Source organism: Lepidochelys kempii, chromosome 11 (genome assembly GCF_965140285.1).
Source record: "Lepidochelys kempii isolate rLepKem1 chromosome 11, rLepKem1.hap1, whole genome shotgun sequence".
Classification (NCBI taxonomy): domain Eukaryota; kingdom Metazoa; phylum Chordata; order Testudines; family Cheloniidae; genus Lepidochelys; species Lepidochelys kempii.
The window spans coordinates 11704834-11725403 of record NC_136390.1 but is presented as its reverse complement, the minus strand read 5'-3'; the positions used below and the strand labels follow the sequence as shown (position 1 = coordinate 11725403).

Here is a 20570-nt window from a genome sequence, read left to right as displayed (position 1 = left end):
GTGCATTTAGGAAGTTATTCTGCCTTAACACTGCTGAGGTCACTGTTGCATTAGAGTGTAAGTTTGATGAAGCTTCCTGTCTCTTCTATCCATTCCCAAACCTCCCGGCTGCTGTAAGAAGGGGAGTCTCTACTATCGCTACTCCTGCCTCCATTTCTTGGGTCTTCTTCCCCCAGTATAAATCTCCAGTGTGCCACAACAGCAGCAGTGAGAAACTGATATGATTCTTGACAGTTTTGCAGCTTTCTCTGTTACTGCTTGGAAAACCTAAGAGCAGCAAATGAGGCAGTAGAGCAGACTCAGGAAGACGATGCTACATCGGTTCATATTTGGAAAACTATCTCCACAATCACAAAGGCTAGAAACTGTTTTGTATTTTTAAACAAGAGTTTACATTCTGCAGAAATAGATGGCTTAGGCCCTCACACTCACCAGGGAGAGAGAGAGAGAGAGACACTTGGCACTAGTGAATGGTCAAATGCATTTTTTTCAAGTCCTGAACATTCAGGGGAGCCCAGCTCTCTATGTTGTTAGGCTTTATAGACATGTCTGTCTACCTGGTGGGTTGTTCTGTAGCTTCCCAGCTCTAATTATGAGTCAGACCAAATACTGATCATATTCTCAGTTACTTTCTGGAGAAGAAGTTTGAGTGAAAAGAAGAGAGTATTAAATGCTGCCAGCCCTGAATAGATGGGTCGTGGCACCCCCTGAAGCTTGTCCCAACAAGGGACCCTAAAAGTTTCTACAGAAGCACCCCCAACTTATAATCGAAGAATATCCTCCCTCCCCTTGCCCAGTGCTATGCTGACTGTGATTCCTTTGATGCAGCTCTGCTCCTAATTACCTGATAATCATCTGAACTGCAGCCTTTACAGTTCAACCTCAATCACTTACCCACTGGAAGTGTTTAGGTAAGTAACTTCATCCTTCATTTGTTTCCTGAGCATTGCCCTACAGAAGCTGTGTAAGCTCTCTGAGGGCTTTGTTGGTTACAATCCATGGCTTGCACATTGCTGAAATATAAATGTTAGGTCAAGATGCTCTGACAAGTTTTAAATCCATCCAGCTGCTGTTTCCTAAATGTGTCCCTGGAGCAGCTGCATGAAAGATGTTTACAATTAAAAAACTGAAGTAGCCAGTTAACAGCAGTAGAGAATTACTCTACCCGGCACCATCCATTAAGTATATTGGAAAACTCATTGTCAAAAGCATGATCTCATTTAGTATCAATGCCAAAGGAGCAGAAATATTTACTTTCAGTTCATCCTGTGGCTTCTGGGGGCCCTTTAAAGCACAGGCCCACCCTGGGAGATGCATAGCTCCTGCAGGGGCTCTGGGAGGCAATGTGACTGGAACATGGGAGCACATGGCGCCTGTGCCAAGTTTAACAAGGTGCTGCATTCACTCCCTTCTGGCATTAGCCTGTTCCAAAGGCCAATGGAAAGAAGAGCAGGGTGATACCTTTAGTTTGTCCCCTCCTAGTTTGACCTGTGGAGCCAAAAGCACCAAGGGACAGAATAGAGCATCTGAGCTACACTAAGGGGGAGCCAACGCTCTAGAGCCCAGCAGGGACCTGACCTGCTGTAGTGCTGGTTTGTGGGGCTAAGTGGCTTTAGTGGCCAGAGCTCCTCCCTTTGCTGAAGGCAAACATCACTTCCTTGGTGACACTCAGGTCATGCCTTCTTTGTGGTTGTGAAGGCTAGAATTATCTTTTAAATCAAAAGTGAGATTATGGTGTAATTGCAGGACTGTGAGAGCTGAGGTGCAAGACATGTCTTTTGTGTCTATGCCCTAATCCATCCCTGCCACTGGCTGTATCCAAAACCCAGTGAAGCTAAGCCACGCCCAGGGGGCTTAGTAGAGCTTTTATGATCATTTTTGAACATCTGCACAATCTGTTGTGAGGGTGGCCTCGTTTTGGCATCCCATTTCGGGGTCCCAAGTGGGTGGAGCTTTGGAGAGTACCATCTCATTGTGGTGTCTCAAGTGGGTGGAGCTTTGGAGAGTACCATCTGTTTGTCTCCCCCAAAGCTGAGCAATGGTAGGGAACATTTTCATTTCCTCCCTATGCCTTTGGAGAAAATAGCATCTGTAGCTGTGGTTCCTGAGCAAAGGAAAGTGAAATTCAAGGTTCAGAGAAGCATGAGTGGGGATAGAGTGGCACTGGCTTCGAACACTTGGTCAAAACTGCTGTACAGATGAGAGCTCCATCCCCCAAAGGTGCTCTCATTACATAAAGAAAAGGAGTACTTGTGGCACCTTAGAGACTAACCAATTTATTTGAGCATAAGTTTTCGTGAGCTACAGCTCCCTTCATCGGATGCATACTGTGGAAAGTATAGAAGATCTTTTTATACTCACAAAGCATGAAAAAATGGGTGTTTACCACTACAAAAGGTTTTCTCTCCCCCCACCCCACTCTCCTGCTGGTAATAGCTTATCTAAAGTGATCACTCTCCTTACAATGTGTATGATAATCAAGTTGGGCCATTTCCAGCACAAATCCAGGTCCCCGTCCCTGCTCCCCGGATTTGTACTAGAAATGGCCCAACTTGATTATCATACAAATTGTAAGGACAGTGATCACTTTAGATAAGCTATTACCAGCAGGAGAGTGGGGTGGGGGGAGAGAAAACCTTTTGTAGTGGTAAACACCCATTTTTTCATGCTTTGAGTGTATAAAAAGATCTTCTATACTTTCCACAGTATGCATCCGATGAAGTGAGCTGTAGCTCACGAAAGCTTTTGCTCAAATAAATTGGTTAGTCTCTAAGGTGCCACAAGTACTCCTTTTCTTTTTGCAAATACAGACTAACACGGCTGTTACTCTGAAACCTCTCATTACATAGATGCTGGTTAGTTGGGGCATGGAAAAAAACTAAGACCAGCTCTGTGTGGGTGAGTAGGTGCATGAAAGCTCCCTCTCTTATGCCAAGCACTTGTATATGTGCATAATGGGAGGGGTGCCATTCCCTGTCACTGCCATCATGTGAATGCCTTTCCAGTTCAACAGCCATTGTGTACCAGTGGCTATGCAGATTATGGAAGTTGGGCTCTGTATATGTCTGCTTTTGTTTCTATATGATGAAGATTCAAACTAGCTGAAGAAGGGGTCTTTTTAGCCCTGCAGTTTAGACACAGCACCGCAAGAGAGAACCAAAAGAGAGGTTTCTTAGACTAGTTGTGTTACTTCCTCTTCTTATCTACCAGCAGCTAATGCTCAGCGAGATAGATGACATACCAGCAAAAGTGGTATCCAATGCTGCCCCCTTTTAAAGGATGCTCATTGTTTGTTTTCGTGCACAAAATTAATCCCAGGATTAGAATGAAGAATATGTAAGTCTCTACAAATATTATGCTGTTGATATCACTTGAAAGTAATGCACAGAATTGGTGCTTGTTTTTATGCTAGATGGTTTTTTGTTTTTTTGGGTGTAACCATGTTTAAGTGTGGAGGCATTTAAGGAACACCAAGGAGAAAACAAGATTTATAGCCTGAATTGTGTTCTGTACACTTCAAAATATCCAGGGGAAGCAATCCTTCCATCCCTTCCCTTTAACAAACAAAGAAACAAACCACAACTAAGAGTCACATTTCAAGGGGCCTGCATTTGATGGGAGCAATACCTGCACACAAGAGGAGGATTTATCCCAAAGCTGACACTTCTGTGCCCATCCACTACATGCATGTTTGCAGGATCAGACCCTTAAGTCATTAAAATTGCCAATAAGAAACAATGAGCATTCTTGCATTTATTTAAGGAATAAACTTAATATGTTTTAAAGTCTTATTTGGTAATATGCAAGTAATATTAGACAGAGGCCCTGATCCTGCAGTTGGCTATGACCCCATGACACCCATATCCAAAATCTATACATCTAGGGTTTAAAACAAGGATTGCATATACTTTTCTGAACAGGATTTATATTGTGCCTCCGCTAATATCAGTTTAAAACTTAGTGTAACTGACTTTGAACTGTAAATGGTTTATTAAAACCAAAACATCATGTCTATAAATTTAAACCTTACACAAAATTCTTCTCTCTCATAAACAACAGAATTGGAGAAGCAGCCTTTCCAAGTTTTTTCCACTGCTTTGTACCTTGTGTTGTCACACCTGTGCCAAGAGGGTGTAATAACACTGTCACAGGTGTGAGGGAGGGAGCTTGATTTGATAGTGGTTTTACACTCACAAGGGACAAGACAGCGGGAATGAGACCTTCCCCATGAATCAATCTAGCCATTTATCTCTGTAGACGTGTCTCCTTTGATCTCTGTGTGCTATCTGCTTTTGGGAGTAAGACTCCTTTCCCTGGGATCTCTCCAATCCGTTTCTTTTCTGTGTACTGCCTGATTCTTTGATCCCTGGGACAGCGCGGCGGGCTGCCTGCTGTAGGGATCTCTGAGCTGCGGAGGAGGTGTGCGCTCTGGGCACGGAGCGCTCTCAGGTCAGGCAGCTGCATTCGTCTCCACTGCACACACACAGCTTCCCTTCTCCCCCCCTTGTAGGTCACCAACGTTTGTTGTCAAAAGTGCAGCAGCCTGTCTCTGAAACTTTCCCAGCGCGTGCACAAAACCCGCCTTCCCCAGCCCAGACCCATGCACACATTTCCTAATAAGGCTCCCGCTAACGCTGAGGCATTAACTGGCCCCATGTTTCTTGCTGTTCTGAGGAGCAGGGGAGCTTAAAACCCCCCACTTGGATGGTGCAATTGAGGAATTCTGCAGGAGGAGGAAGGGAACTGGCTAAAGTTCCCTCCGAGTCTCTCGCCCTCTGTCCCCCGGGAGGCTTCCTAGAGCAGCCGCGGCAGATCGCAGTGAGTAACAACGACCTCTTCGCTCATTCATTCCCCCGGCTCTCGCCGCTGCTCCTTCCGGAGCCACCCGTTCCTATTGCTGGCTGTGGAGAGACATTGTAAATTGCCCGGCGCCGGCGGCGAGCCAGGGAGCGGGTTGTGTCTGAGCAATTCCGCCGGGGGTAATGCTCCTCTGCCTGCAGACTCGGCCTTATTGGACATTACTTCTGCAAACAGGGCCCGCTTCAGCAGCAGCATGGGCGCACGCGGCGGAGCCCAGCTCTCCGGCTAAGTGGGTGTGCTTTCAGCCGCTAGCAAGCCCTGCCTGAGATCCGGCCCGAGCTCGCTCTGAGCTCGGAGCTGCGTTGAAAGCTCTCGCATCTGAATGCGTGGTACTGCATGGCTTGATTTCCCTGCCCATGCAAACCAGCTTGCCCAGGGATTTATAAAGGGTTTGTGGGAGCGGGCTCGAAACCAGCCTGTGTGAAATGCACGGGCTGGATTTAGAGCGGGGGGGGGGGGGGGAGTATGAAAACTTTCCTTTTCCCAGCCCTCCCCTCCCTAGCTCTGTGCGAGGGGCCGTTTGGAAGCGAGTCGCGAGGTGACAGTGAGGGGGACAGACAACAGGAAGCGATATTGCAGAGCCTGAAGCTGTTTTCAGGGTAGCAGCCGTGTTAGTCTGTATCCGCAAAAAAGAAAAGGAGGACTTGTGGCACCTTAGAGACTAACCAATTTATTTGAGCATAAGCTTTTGTGAGCTACAGCATCCGATGAAGTGAGCTGTAGCTCACGAAAGCTCATGCTCAAATAAATTGGTTAGTCTCTAAGGTGCCACAAGTACTCCTTTTCTTGAAGCTGTTTTGCATCGCTTGGGATTTTGTGGACAGGGACTTTGCAACTAATTTGCTGAGCGAAGGTCAGAGCTCCTCCTTGGCTAACACACACTGCAGTGCTATTTATTTTTATATCGTCATCCTTCATACAAAGTAGCACATACTCCTAGAGCCACAGTGGATTTTGTGAATAGCTTCTTTCATACTAAGTGTATTTCAAAAGGCTGCCTGGGGCTGATTTCTTTCTCAATCTGCCATTGTGCTGTTTAAGTGGCGCACTGAGGCGGGGGAATAAAGAGATGTGTTTCGCTGAGACTGGAGATGCTGAGGAAGAAAGGTGTTCCGGATGGCAGGAGCTGCAGGGAAGAAGGCTCTTGTGCCAAGTGTGGGGGAGGGAGGAAGACAACCACAGGGGCAAATCCTCATCTGGTGTAACACACCTTAGCTCTGTTGAAATAAAAAATGCATTGAAGTCAGTGGAGCAAGGGTGATTTACCCCATCTGGGATCTGTCGCAGGATGTACCCTAGTACTAAGTGGGAGTGTTAGAAAAATACAGTTCATGCTTCAGCAGGCCCTGATGCAGACACACTGATGCACAAGAACTGGATACTTGAGTAGTCCTGCTGAAGTCAACAGGGACTTCTTGCATAAGTAGAGAAGCATGTACTTAAGCCCTTGGAAGATCGAAGTCTTGGTTTCCTACAAAATTATTAAGATCTCTCCAGCAATGGTGTGATCTCTGAAGTCCTTTCTCTTGCAAAACTCTCATAGGAGTTGTGTATCATTTGCTCAGGATAGATCTCAGAAACTAACACCTGGCTCTTTATTGGTTCTGGCCCTATATTTTTTGAGGAGGGTTTTTTGGTTTGGCTTTGTTTTTCTTATCAAAAGCTTTAGGGCTTCCCATGAAGTTCTGCATGAAAAAGGACTGCACGACTGAGCCCAGATTACCAGGAATTCATTATTTTGAAAAACAGGTAGTACAGCATATCCTCTCATCAATGATTAATTAAAAAAAAAACAAATGTCTTCTGTTTGCTAGTGGCAAAGACTTGTCTAGAGCAGATTTCAGAGGGTTGGGTTGTAATTACCACTGCAGCTACTTTCACTCAAACATCTTTTGGGTCTTTAAAATATAAAGTGTGTGCATTCAGATACATAGAAATGTTTCTTCCAATGTATACTTTGAATTTTTAAGAAATTTTTTTATTGTAATATTGTGGACTGTTAATGTAATTTTTATTGTGTTGCACAAAGCCCTGAGAGCCTCAACCAGGGTTAAATTCTATTGACCTCCTTCAGATATAATGCATAAATAGTGGGGGGAGGGAGTGGGATACTTAAAATTATTAGCTTGCTGGGGGGTGAAATTACTTCTCAGCACTCTAACTTCATGCCATAGAGTAGCACATTTGGAAATTCTTTTCCACTTAATCCTCGCACCTCCTGTCTGTGCACATCTGGCCATTAGCTTGGCATCACTTCCTGGATGGAAATGGGAATGGAACGGCATGAAATTGACTAGCAGAGTCTGGAGATCCCTGATGCAAAGATAGGTGTATTCTCCCTCTAAACTATCTGTTCCTTGTTTGTAAAGTGCAAATCAGGTCCCCAGACCAAGTATTCTGGCTGGGTGCAGGGAGATGCATAAGGAGAAATACTCCTTCCAAGGCTGAAGAGTGGTGGCAGAGTTGCTCCGGAGCCTTGAGTATGCCCTCTACAGGGGAAATGGCTGGAGGATAAATGCTGAATTGGGTTCCCCTTTACCCTGTCCCTAAATTCTTCTAAGCAAGGAGCCCCTGCTGAGCTGAGCTAAGTGACCTGCAAGGAGGTATACTCCTTCTGCAGTGGTTTTCCCCCAAAATTTGCCCTCTGCCCCTTGGTGGTGGAACCATGCTGGTCCCACCATTGGGACCCCTCTGACCCTGGAGATAGGGGTAGACTTTGCACCTAAATGTTCAATAAATTCCCAGCCTTCAGATACATTTTCCTCCTCTGGTTTTCCTCACTGGTTGGATTATTACTGTATTTGCTAAACATACTTTGGTTTGCAGGGTTGAGATCTTTTCCCCTCCCACAGCTAGGAAACTTACAAATAACTGGTGGAGTCTAGGAGTGTCTTGTGAATTGGGAGGATATTTTTCTCTTAAGCTATTGTTTATTTACTAGTAATTCTGTCACCTGGCATTTTTCTGTAATATTCAGTTTGATCCACCCCAATATTATGCTTACTGTTTCCTCCTTATCTCTATACAGGGAGAACTTTTAGAGCATTAGTTATTATCTGCATTTAAGTTTTACTGTAGAATACTCAGTATAACCTTTCCATAATGAACTTCTGCCTCAATGGAGTATGAACCTTATAGCTCATAGCTCAACCCTCTATCACTTGAGCTATAGGAGTAACTCCATTAGCTAGTACCAGTAGTAGGCTGTTTGCTACATGGGGATGTGATACACACGGTGCTAGTGTGGCTTACTGTAATAGTGCTTACTGCTTTCAGTGCAACTAGAACATGGTTTAAGGCACATCACAGCTAGGATATTATGTAAATGTGAGAGGCTCACTCCGGTTAATGTCCTTACCCTAATCTTTATGGGTCTTGTAGGGAAATCTCGAAGGGTCTGCTACCAAGGAAGTTTGCAACTTGATACTCTACTGTTACAAGCATTTGATGTGTCTCCCCCTAAGTGTACTTTGCCCCACTATATGATGCAAGAGAAAATGCGGGGAATGGTCTTGTGAGATTCCTCTGACTAGCCTGTGTAATGCTGAAGGTGAAAAAATTCCTTAACATGTGACTGTGTACCATTTGCTTAGGATAGACTCTTTATTGGTTCTGGCCCTGTTTTGGGAGGAGGTTTGGGTGGTGGTGGTTTGTTTTTCTTAGCAAGAACTATAGGATTTCCTTTGGTCAGAGATTTTACCCTTAAGGCCAACCGAGAGCCCTAACCAAGACATGCAGGCTAAATGTGCAGTGCTAGAGAGATTATACATCAAGTTACAAATGACTTTCAGAACCCTCCTAAAACTAATTGCAGATGCAAATAGGGTTGAGTATTTGGAGAGAGTTCCAAAGCACTCAAGCTGGGAGTGATGGCATCAACAAGCACTTGGAGCTATGATGATGCAGGCTATACAATAAATATCTATAGATGGGTATATGCAGAGTTTTGGGCTCAGCTCATTAGAGAGATTGGAGCCAACATTTGTATTCTGAGCCCCTCTCTGCTCCACAAGGAGCTGTTAGCTGTTGTTCAGATTCAGGGATTTGGTTTGAGCCTTAGGGTGTCTCACAGTAGAGAACAGAGACAAGGTGGGTGAGGTAATATCTTTTATTGGACCAACTTCTGATGGTGAGAGAGGTGAGCTTTTGAGCTTACACAGTGGATCTGAAGAAGAGCGCTGTGTAAGCTTGAAAAGCCGTTTCTCTCACCAACAAAAGTTGGTCCAATAAAAGATATTACCTCACTCACCTTGTCTTGTTAATATCCTGGGGCCAACATGGCATGTCTCATAGAAGAAAAGAGACCGGAGTAATCTGTAGTGAATGTATAGGCCAAGGCCACTGAATTTAGGCTATGCCTACACTTAAACTCTGCACCACTTTAGTGCTTCAGGGTAGCCTCTTACTACAGCAGCAGAAGAGTTCTCGCATCACTGTCGTTAATCCACCTTGGAGAGGTGGTAATTAGGTTGACAGAAGAATTCTTCCATCAACCTACAGCTGTCTACACTGTGGGGTAGGTTGGCTTAACTACATTGCTTAGGGGTGTGAAATGTTCACATTGCTGAGCAACATAGCTGGGTTGACTTAATTTTTTAGTGTAGACTGGCCTCAGGTCCTTTTGATACCCTAGCTCTCAGACAAATTAAACACATCCTGTAGTGTGCAGCCTGCGGTCACACTATGGGGTCTTCTTAAATCTTGGCCTGGACTCTGCAATCATGGGTGGGACTGTGGACTACAGTACATAGTCTGTCTATAATAATATCTGCATATAAATGCCTCCCCAAATAGAATAAAATACTAACTGTGAACCCATATCAAAGATGAGAATAAAGATGATGTTACTCGGCTGATTAATGAGTTGCTGAACATTAATTTCTGATTGCAAACTTGAAAGGCTGATTGATAACTTTAGGCATGGCTACACTTGCAGATGTAGAGCACTGTGAGTTAAACCAGCCTTCGGAGAGCGCAGTAGGGAAAGCGCTGCAGTGTGTCCACGCTGACAGCTGCAAGCGCACTGGCGTGGCCACATTTGCAGCACTTGCAGCGGCATTGGGAGCGGTGCATTATGGGCAGCTATCCCACAGAGCCCCTCTTCCCATTCTGGCGCTGTGCCTTGTTGGAAGGGGGCGGGAGGTGGGGGGCATTCTGGGTCCTGTCCCAACACCCCATGGTGCATCGGTTCAGATCCCAGCAATACCTGTGCTTCCGTCCACATTTGGCGCCCTCTTTCAACGTTTTTCGTACTGCGCGCTCTGTCTTCCCTTTCGGTCTGCGGGAATGGAGCCCGAACTGCTGAGGAATATGCTGATGAGTCTCGCCAGCACGTCACGTGTGGCAGTCGAGTTACTCCTTAAGATCCAAACTGACAGTGAGGACTCTGACAATGATATTGATGTGAGTAACGCATATGACACGAGACTGCTTGTGGCATTCACGAACATGCTCACCACTGTGGAACGCTGCTTTTGGGCTTGGGAAACAAGCAAGCACTGAGTGGTGGGATCACATCGTCATGCAAGTCTGGGATGATGAGCAGTGGCTGCAGAACTTTCGGATGAGAAAAGCCATTTTCATGGGACTGTGTGAGGTCCAGCACCTCGCCATTGCTCCATATTGGGGATCACCTGGCACGTGGAGGCCTGGTCACCTGGAAAGATTCACTGAGAGCACTCCACACCTGGCTGAGCAAACAGGAAGGGGATTTTCAAAATTGCCAGAGAATTTAAAGGGCAGATCTGACGGTTGGTCACCTGAGGGCAGGTCAGTAGAGTTCAAAGTGATGACCAGAATGGCTAGAACAGGCATTGTGGGACACTTCTGGAGGCCGATCAAAGTGCATTAACAGACCAGGGCATCCACAGTGGCGCTCTGGCGCTCCACTGGGGGCGCATCAAGCGTTATTCCACTCGCTGAAGTGGATTACCAGGAGCGCTCTAGCCGTGGAGTCCGGGCACTCTACGTGCCTTGCCAGTGTGGATGCGTCGTGAGTTAGGGCATCCGGGGCTGCTTTAATGCTCTAACTTGCAAGTGTAGCCAAGCCCTTTGTTCATAAAACAGGCATAAGGTACCAAGTGAGACAGTCTTTTAATGAGCTAAATCCAGCAGTTCTGATGCAGGCAAACTCCCATTTAAATTAGTGGAAATCTTGGCTAAGTTTTGTGTGTTCATAATTATTTATCAACTGTTTCTGCCTCTCGAGATTCTCAGGGACTGCTGTTTCTCTCTCTCTCTCTCACAGTGATGGAGTTGCATGGATGTAAGTGAGAGTAGAATCAAGCCCTTAATTAACAATTGAGGGCCTGATTCTCAGAGATTAGAAGTCAATGGGAGACACAGCTGCAACCCTGAAAATTAAATTTTGGAATAAATTTAGCTTGCACTTCTGTAGAGGGGGAGATTCAGTGAGAAACTTTCTCTCAGCGATTTATTAACTGAGTCTTTTCCGGTTTACTGGAATTTAAAATGTGAGCCTAATCTGCCTTTTGTTCATCCAGCTCACAGGATTTAAGGTTTTAAGAGGGTCTACAGAAGCTTCTCCTTCAAACTGCTTATTTAATTAAAGCGGCTTTGTGCATTATTTACATCTGAACCCCTCATGTATCAGAGAATCTTCCATCTGAGGGAACAGTGTTTTAGGGATAAACATCTTGAAAGGTGTCTGGTCAGTGCTTCATTGTGAATAGAATCAAGAAAAAGAAATAGACATTTGGGCCATAATTTTGAAACTCGAATGCCTACAGATTGGCACCTGCATCTGTATTTAGACACCTCCGTAGCAGTTGCTTGAGTTTCTGAAATGCTGACTTAAATGGGAATTAGGCGTACTCGGCAACTCTGAAAATCACAGGTACCTAAATGTGGATTAAGGTGAATGTGCTTAGACACCCAAACTGAGGGAACTTTGGCCTTAAAAGCAAGCTGTCACTGGCTTCCATGGGAATTCTTCAGAATAAGCACACAGAGGATCAGACTCCTCATATGATGGTATTGGTTATGCTTTAATAGTTCAGGAAATATAAGCTGGAGGCTGCAATCTTCTCCCCCCCCCCTTTTCCAGGGTGGATTTGATTTAAATCACTAGTCAGGAAGACTCAATTCGGTCATGGATTTCTACATAAAAGTGCATTCTTGTTGGTTGTTATAACCTTAATGTATATTCTTCACAACTCAGAGATAGATGTAGGTTTCATTTTTAGAAGGTACACACCATACAATTTTAAAGTGATTTATTTTGAAAACTTTTCAGATTAGTTTTACAGCCATATCAGAAAATGAATGATTGTTTGGTTATTTCATTTACCAAAGGTAATTGAAGCAAATATTTATGAAGTCATTGGGAGGTGAACTATCTCCAATTCAACAAGTTAATCATTAATATTTGGAGGATTTTCTTGCCATGCTGTATTAGGAGGAGACCATCACCAGACAGACATTTACATTGTTTTATTTAACTAAAACAACAACATTATATATTCTAGATTTTTTTTCTTCAACAGCAAACATATAATATTTTAGTTAAACATTCAAGTTTTTTAAAATCAGGTTTGTTTTTGTTAAAATTGTTTTTAACTAAAATAGTTCAAATAAAACAACAAAAATTAAATTGACTATGTCAGCCAGGTCAACATGAGAAACTTAAAATATTGGCTTCTGCAGCTAACTCAGTCGTCTTCACCTTCATTTTGCTGTTTGTTCATAATCTGGAAAAGGAAAAACAAGCTTTTCTGCTTTTTCAGGTCCCAAACAAGTTCTCAATTTGGAATGAATTAGTCCAAAGGAAAAAATATTCTTTCGACACCGGCAGAAGAAGCTACTGGTGTTAAAAGTGAGATTATCACTTCAACAGTGTCTGAATCCAAGTGCTTAAGTGACATCCACCAGTTCACTGGTGTGACTTTCTTAAAACATCATCAGCAAACATATATTTCTTGAATGGTTTATCCTTAGTTCTGAAGTTTATTACGGTTGGCATTATGGAGGGATGATTTGCTGGATGTCCATGACATCACCAGCTCCTCTTCTTCAGCAGTTAAGGTTTGACCCTGGTACCAAGTACTGAGGATATTTGCACGAAAATGAGCTGGAGATAGTGCTTGTCCCATTTGTTTTTTTTTAATGCTTGTAATTTAAATCTGTCATTGCATATTTCTCTTTATAAGATCTCACTCAGTTCCTTCCAAATTTCAACAGCATCAGCAATAAAACAGCTATTTCCCTGCATTTTGTTCAAGGCAACAGAAATAGGCTCCAGGGTACTCCGCATGTGTTCAACATTTCTCTTAGGCCCAGTGTTGAGAACTTTGGCTGTGACAGTGCCATCTCTTCTTTTTTTTTTGTTTTTTCCATGATTTTGTTCACAAACTGTCATCAGATTAGGCCAGTTCTTGATATAGTGCTCAAAACAGTCCACTACTGCGTTCCATCTCATGTCTTGTGAGAGTCTTAGCTTGGCTCCTCCCACTTTTTTCAGAGCAGCTGCTGCAAAGTGGTTGTTACAGAAGTATTTTGCAATTTCAACAACATTAGCCTTTATTTCTGGAACACTGAAGTCTTTGGCTAGGAGGTGCATCAAATGAGCACTACAACCGTATGTTATTACCTTGGGACTCTCCATTCTCTTCAAAATAATTTCTTCTCATTTTGGATACATTTGCAGCATTGTCTGTGATCAAGCTGAATACTAGACATTTGAAAATTTTTTCAGTATGTTATGGTTTTACTGCTATTTCTTGTAAGCTTTCTGCTGTGTGTACATTTCCTGATGTATCAGTTGTTTCTGAAAGGAAGGCATTCCCTTCTTCTGTTGTCACACAAGCACATACAACAGGATCATTGTGGACATTACTCCACCCATCAAGACTCAGGTTAACAGCTTTGCCCTCTAGACTTTTTGCACCCTGCTCGATTTCTCTCTCATACACTTTATCCAGCAATTTGCATGCGACATCTGCTCTGTTGAGTGGACTGTATCCTGGTCTTAATGACTAAAACATGTTAACGAAGTATGGGTTCTCAATCATACGGAAAGGAGAGTTTGTTGCATAAACCGGGCAATTTTTTTTAATCAATTACCTATTTTTGTAATCTGCCGGTTCTTATCTACGGTTGTTTCTGGGTGATGGAGATTTTATTTCTTATTGCTACAGGTAATATACTGTGGCTATGTGACAGAAACACTATCATTGGCAGATAACTTGTTCGTCTCTAAGGTGCCACAAGTACTCCTTTTCTTTTTGCAGATACAGACTAACACGGCTGCTACTCTGAAACCTTTGAAACTATAGAAAATGATGGTGATCTTGAAGGTGGATAGTCTTCAGAATCCTGTATGTTTGAGGATGGATTCTCCTAAACAATAATTAAATAACAGCATTGACTTATTTTATTACCATAGTGCTCATTTAGTATTACTCATGGCATTCACTGACACTCAGTACTGCTTTTAAGATGAAATTGTAAAAGGAAGATCTGCCTGTTTCAGCTACTTATTTTTTATCACAACTGCATCTAAAATGATAGTACCATAGAGTAACAACTATATTTTTTGCTCAAACCTGAGAATTCAAGAATAGTCCAGAAGGAAGACAGGCAGTCCTTAAGAAAGAAGTATGAAATAAAAAAGTTTACCAACCTGAAGATCCTGCATGTTCAGACATGCTCCTTTCATCATCTTCAACGCAGCTTCCTCTTGAGAAGGAACACTTCTCATGATGTTGTTTCATCCGGGCAATCAGGCCTTGCATTTCTTTGTTACGCTGTTTTGCATTTTGCACGCATGCCTGTCTTACTCACAGGTAGAGGAACATCGTTAAAATATTCCCAGACTGGGTCTCTTTTACGGATTGCTGCCATTCTAGGTTATCCCTTTTAGTGAGAGAATGGTATGGTAGAATCTCAAATCAATGAAGGCTACACTCGGAAAGACCTCAAGACTTCTGGAATATGCTGCTCAAACAGTTTCGCTTTTGTTTCTACTGCCTGTCCCTCCCTTCTCACATTTATCTCCAGACTTCTTCTCCTTGTCCAGATCTATTCCGCCCACAACAATCTTCTATTCAGTGAACTTTCTGAAACTTTGCACTTTTAGAGAGAGGTAAGGGGTTGACTCTGTTCACAAAATTGCAGAGGGACAATAGGGTTGAGGTCTGTTATGTCTCACCTCTATATATTTATTTATTTTAAAACTTTTTGCTGTTAACAAGCATTGTTACCTCTGGGGAGACACAACCACAGTTTGAGAACTGCAAAACTAGACCTCTCTGATGGTATCTTCTAGACTGAGCACTGAGTCCCATTGGGTAGATAGAAATAATCTATACAGAAGCCTGTGGAACCCCATAAGATTGGGTCCCTAATCCATGAACTATTGGCACTCATTTTCAAAACTTTTCTTAAATATTACATGAATATATTGTCTCATACTATAGAATTAGACTTTATAATCCCTATTCCATGATGAGATATCTTTGAGCTACAATGTATCTTAATTAAAACTATGTTTAGACAGGTTTTTTCCTCAAAAAGCATTTTATTGAAAACATTTGATTAATTTTTTTAAAAATCATTGATTTTTATCCATCCTGCCCCCTTCCCCAAATTTATGGTTTATAATTTCAAGCATCAAGTTGTCTTCTGAATGAAAGCAATGAGATGCATCTCTTGCCAAATGCAGTTAAGTGCTTAGTATTACACTGCACATTCAGAGTACTCTCTTACTGAATCCCTTTCCCCTTCAGTTTGCTGCCACGTGTTTTTGTATAATGACCCCAATATTGCTAAATTTCATTGCACTGTGTCTGTTCTTTCAAAGCTCTAGAGATAAGGCCAGCAAGCAAACTGCTGTTCTTGCACGAGCAGTTGTTTTGACCCTGTCACCTCTTCTGTAATTGTATTAAATATGTTTGCTTGCCAAATATTTATTTGCACTTGTGCGATATTAATTCTTCAGCCAAGAAGTGCCTTTTGAGTGCATGGGGTTTGGCTGGTTCTGAGGGCCGACGGTGCTTTCAGAATTACTATGCCATACTTGCTGATATAGTTGATGTGCCACAGGATTCAGAATGCTCATTGACTGCTGGTTTTCAGTTACTTGTTATACTATTAAAAAAAAAAAGGGCAATTAAAATAAGCCCTCCCCATCTATCCCAATTGTCGTTCATTCCGGAATAACATAATCTGTGTAAGGAAGAGGAAAGGTGGTTAAAATCCACAGAAACCCTACTCAGGGCTGTGCCTTAACTGTGTAATCTAGACCCTGGTTGAGAGCCATGCCAGTTAATTCTGTCCCTCAGGCTTCTGGCAAGCTGTCGGGATCATGATTCGCTGTTTCTTGTATGATTTACATTAATAAAGATGGGCCGATACCAGGTTTGTGTGGGATGAAGGGAGTCCATCATAATGGGGGACAATTGAGAAGAATGAGCAGGACGGTGTCTTTTTTTTTTGGTATCGTCTGTCTTGATGTTAGGCCAAATTCAGAAGTCCTCATTCAATTTTGCCTCAGTCCTATGACCTGCTTAGGCAAAACTCTCACTGGCGTCATTGGGAGATTTACCTGAGTAGTGCCTTAGGCAAAGCTGAAGGTAGGTTTCAGGATTAGGCTACTCTAGAATGAACTAAGCACATCACACAGAAACTGACCCAGCAAATATTACTATTGAGGAAGTCTATGTACAATGGTCCTTGATCACCCCTAAATTCAGTCCGTTACATCACTATTATTGCTCATTGTCATAATGATCCGTGAAATATGATGAATATCTTGTTGTATCTGGTATCGGGGTAGCCATGTTACTCTGTATCCACAAAAACAAGGAGTCCGGTGGCACCTTAAAGACTAACAGATTTATTTGGGCATAAACTTTCGTGGGTAAAAAACCACTTCTTCAGATGCATGGAGTGAATTACAGATGCAGGCATTATATAGTGACACCTGGCTGGATTTAAGGGAGGCCAATGGCCCTGTTTAGAATAATACTGTTACCAAGCTCTTATATTGTATAGTGCAGTGGTTCTCAACCAGGGATATGCGTACCCCGGGGGTACCAGAGGTCTTCCATGGGGTGCATTGACTCATCTAGATATTTCCCAGTTTTACAACAGGCTACATAAAAAGCACTATCAAAATCAGTCCAAACTAAAATTTCATACAGACAATGACTTATTTATACTGCTGTATATACTATACACTGAAATGTAAATACAATATTTATATTCCAGTTGGTTTATTTTATAATTATATGATAAAAATGAGAACGTAAGCAAGTTTTCAGTAATAGTGTGCTGTGACACTTGTAGTTTTTAAGTGTGAGGTGAAACTTGGGGGTACACAAGACAAATCAGACTCCTGAAAGGGGTACAGTAGTCTGGAAAGGTTGAGCGCCACTGATACTGTGCTTTTCTTCTGAAAGCACCTTACAAAGGAGGATTAGTGTCACGTATTCCCATTTTATAGATGTGGAAACTAAGTCATACAGAAGTAAAATGGCTTGTCCAAGATCACACAGCAGATTAGTAACTGCAGAGCTGGAAGATCTCCTGACACCCAGACCCGTACCCTATCTGTTGGACCATAATGTTTCCCAGTATCCACAGGCTACTTAATTCAGCTAATCATCTAGAGAATCTAGAACACAAAGAATTGGAAAGTAGAAAAGGCTGGGAATGTTGAACGTTCAACATAAAAAGAGAGAGAGCAAAGAGAGTGCAATTTTCAGGCTTTACCTCTCTCATATCAAGCACTTCCTGAAATTAGAATTCTCAAGGTTCCTATACATAATCATGCTATAGTGCTCCTAATGGGAAGCTATTTAGCATAACAGTGGAGGTGTAGTCATTGATGATGTTTGAGGAAACAGAACTAATATAGCATATGTATTTTTTTTTCTCATAAAGCTAGTAAACTGTCAAGGACATATCCGTTCTTGTCATAAACTGTTCTGTGACAAACAAAACTAATGATGTAGCTTTTCAGTGCTTTTTGCGTGTTGGTTTATTTAGTTTTATTACATGGGAAACACTAAAGTGTATAAAGTTTGTGGAGATACAGATTTTAATAGCTGATGGATTAGGGATCTTTGTCAAACACTTCTTGTTTTTTGCTCTGTCTATGATACAGAGAAAGTTTTACAACAAACCAAGAGGCAAAAATAACTTCTGGAGCCCTGGAAGGAAGTTTGTTAAGTTACTATGAAGCTAAACATAAGCCAGGACAAAGATTTCATAGTCTTAAAGAGGAGCTCCTTATAAATGGAGCTTTTATATGCTATCTTTTCCTGCCAGGTTCTGTTTTATCCCACAAGACCGGAAATACAACTTTGCTGATTTTTGATGAGGTATGTAACTTGCTGTCCTCTAAGACAGTTTCAGCTACGTTTGACCAGAATGAAGTGGTTCGAGATGATTGAGTGGACTGAAAAATCCTGTTTTCCTATAATGATAGGATTTCTGGATGTCTTTATTGATGTCTGTAGTTTATTCCTTTAAAAAAAAAAGGAATTGAAGCTCTTCCACCAATATGGAATCATTCAGTGGTTTTTCCTCTCTCCAAATAACTATAATTTAGTTTAGTCTAAGCTGTTGTATTTCCTTTCTTTGCGGCCCCCCACCCCCCGCCACGTTGGCCTTCCATAAACTTGCCCATTTTCTTAGTCTATAATAAAATGGGTTAAACAAAAATTGAACGCAGAGGCTGCGTGTGTGTGTGTGTGCGGGGGGCGGGGACCCAACCCAACCCAACCCATGTTTTTGAAAATGGGTGGATATGCCCAGTTATCATTAGAGTCTCTCTGAGACAATGGCCAGAGTGGGAAATTACTCTGTCTGTGCAATAACGTTAATCTGCATACTCCTGTGGTAAATCATGTGGCAAACTTTAGATTGGTTGGCAGGTTGACCCCCTGCCAACCTTGAAGGATTTTGGTAAAAGCTTGGCATCATGAAGAGTTCATGCAATATTGAGCCTAACAGAGAAATAGATTGTGACCTGTAGCATCTGGTACTGTGGCCTGGTTCACCTGGTACTGCAATCTAGATCACCAATCTCTTTCAGTGTTTGTTTGATTTTTAGTCTATATTTAGTAGTAGTCTGGATTGCTGCTGCATTGGAAAATTGCTTCTTTTGCTAATATGATGAGTAGACTGTCCTTTCCACAGGAAAGCAGGTAAAGATCAAAGGAGTATTTCTAATAGTATCATACATTTTAACTGCATGGCAGTCATTGATTAGTACTGTAATACTGTGTGGGAGCCATTGATTCATATGGTTAAGAACAATCTCTGTGTAATGCTATTCAAGGAAACCCATAATCTTGCACATACTCGCCCGCCTCCCCTCTCTATGTGCAAGACTATGAGTTTCCTTGAATAGCATTAGTTCTTAACCATATAAACCAATGGCTGCTACACAGTATTACAGTACTAATCAATGACTGACTGCCATGCAGTAAAAATGTATCATGCAATCAGAAACACCGATATATACTCTCACACACAGTATATAATACATATTTTGCATTTATGTGGTAGTTCCATTGGAGGACCTCTTAAGACTTTACAAATTAATTAATTAGTGCTATAACATTCTGAGAAGCAGGTGAGCTTTGTTTATTCATATTTTACAGAAGTGGAAACAGCCAGAAAGTGGTTTCCCTATGGTTACACAAGAAGTCTCTGGACACAGCTACAAATAGAGAACCCTGGTGTTCCTGATAAACATTCCTGTGCAGTAACCACAAGACCATCCTTCCTCCATAAAGAAATATGCTTATATCAAACGGGAAACCAGTGTTAAGCAGAAGCCTTATAGAAGTATTTGTCCGAGACAGACACATAGGGAAGATGAACTTATGTTGGGTGAAGACATTCAAAATGAATTGTGGTCCAAGTGATCTGCTAAATGAAATAAGTTTAAACAGATGATGTTGCTTAGCCAATTCCAGTTAGTGTTAACCAACAACAGTGCACTAACCAAGTAACCTAACTTCTCCAATAGTGTAAAATTACCAGTTGCTACTAGTTGTTTTTTTTTTACTAGCCTTGCATTTTGTAAACTTTGCTGGAAACATTACTTGGCTGGCATTGCTCTGCTCCTTGATCACTTTCTGTTCCTAGTCTTGTTTTCCAGACTATTTTGATGTCTTAGAACTGATATTAGCAGGGTTCAGATCAGTGTTTGTAAACTTTCTCTAACGCTTTTGGCAGCTTTTCATGTTCATGAACTCTTTGTGATTCTGTAGCTCAGCATCTTGAACAAGCTGTTGAGGGGAATGGGAAGACTTACTCTGGTAGTAATAAGCATCCATTTTGTGGTGCTGGAAAAACCATATTTACCACATTGGAATACCAGAAAATAAAGGTATTGTGCATATCCGTTTCACCTTGTCTATTGAGTTGCAAGCTCTTTCGCCCCAGGACTTTCAGGTAATCTGTATTTGTACAGTGCCTAGAACAATGGGGCACCATTTTCAATTGGTCCTTAGGCACTATGGTAATAAACATAATTAATAACAGTATCTCAGCGAGGCTGGTGATATTGCCTGTCCGAGTCAATCCTAGCATGTAAATGAGGAATTGCTGATGAAGAAACTGAGGCAGAGAGAGGTAAAGTGATCGAATGTAAAGGTGAGTCAGTGACAGAACTTGGAACCGGGGAATCCTTTTCCCCAGGCCTACTGCTTGCTAACCTGTCATAAATATAAAGG

General features: G+C 42.3%; 1 protein-coding gene across 3 annotated transcripts in view; it reads left to right on the top strand.

The window, feature by feature from the left end:
- The first annotated feature begins 4509 nt into the window (after positions 1–4509).
- The window catches only part of MYLK (myosin light chain kinase), a 324445-nt gene continuing 308384 nt past the window's right edge, over positions 4510–20570 (top strand). For 2 of the 3 annotated variants that reach the window (XM_073305130.1, XM_073305127.2), the window contains exon 1: positions 4511–4818. The gene's annotated coding sequence lies outside the window, so the exon portion shown is untranslated. Of the gene's footprint in view, positions 4819–20570 lie in introns of all 3 variants that reach the window. The other variant, XM_073305128.1, reaches the window with a different exon arrangement.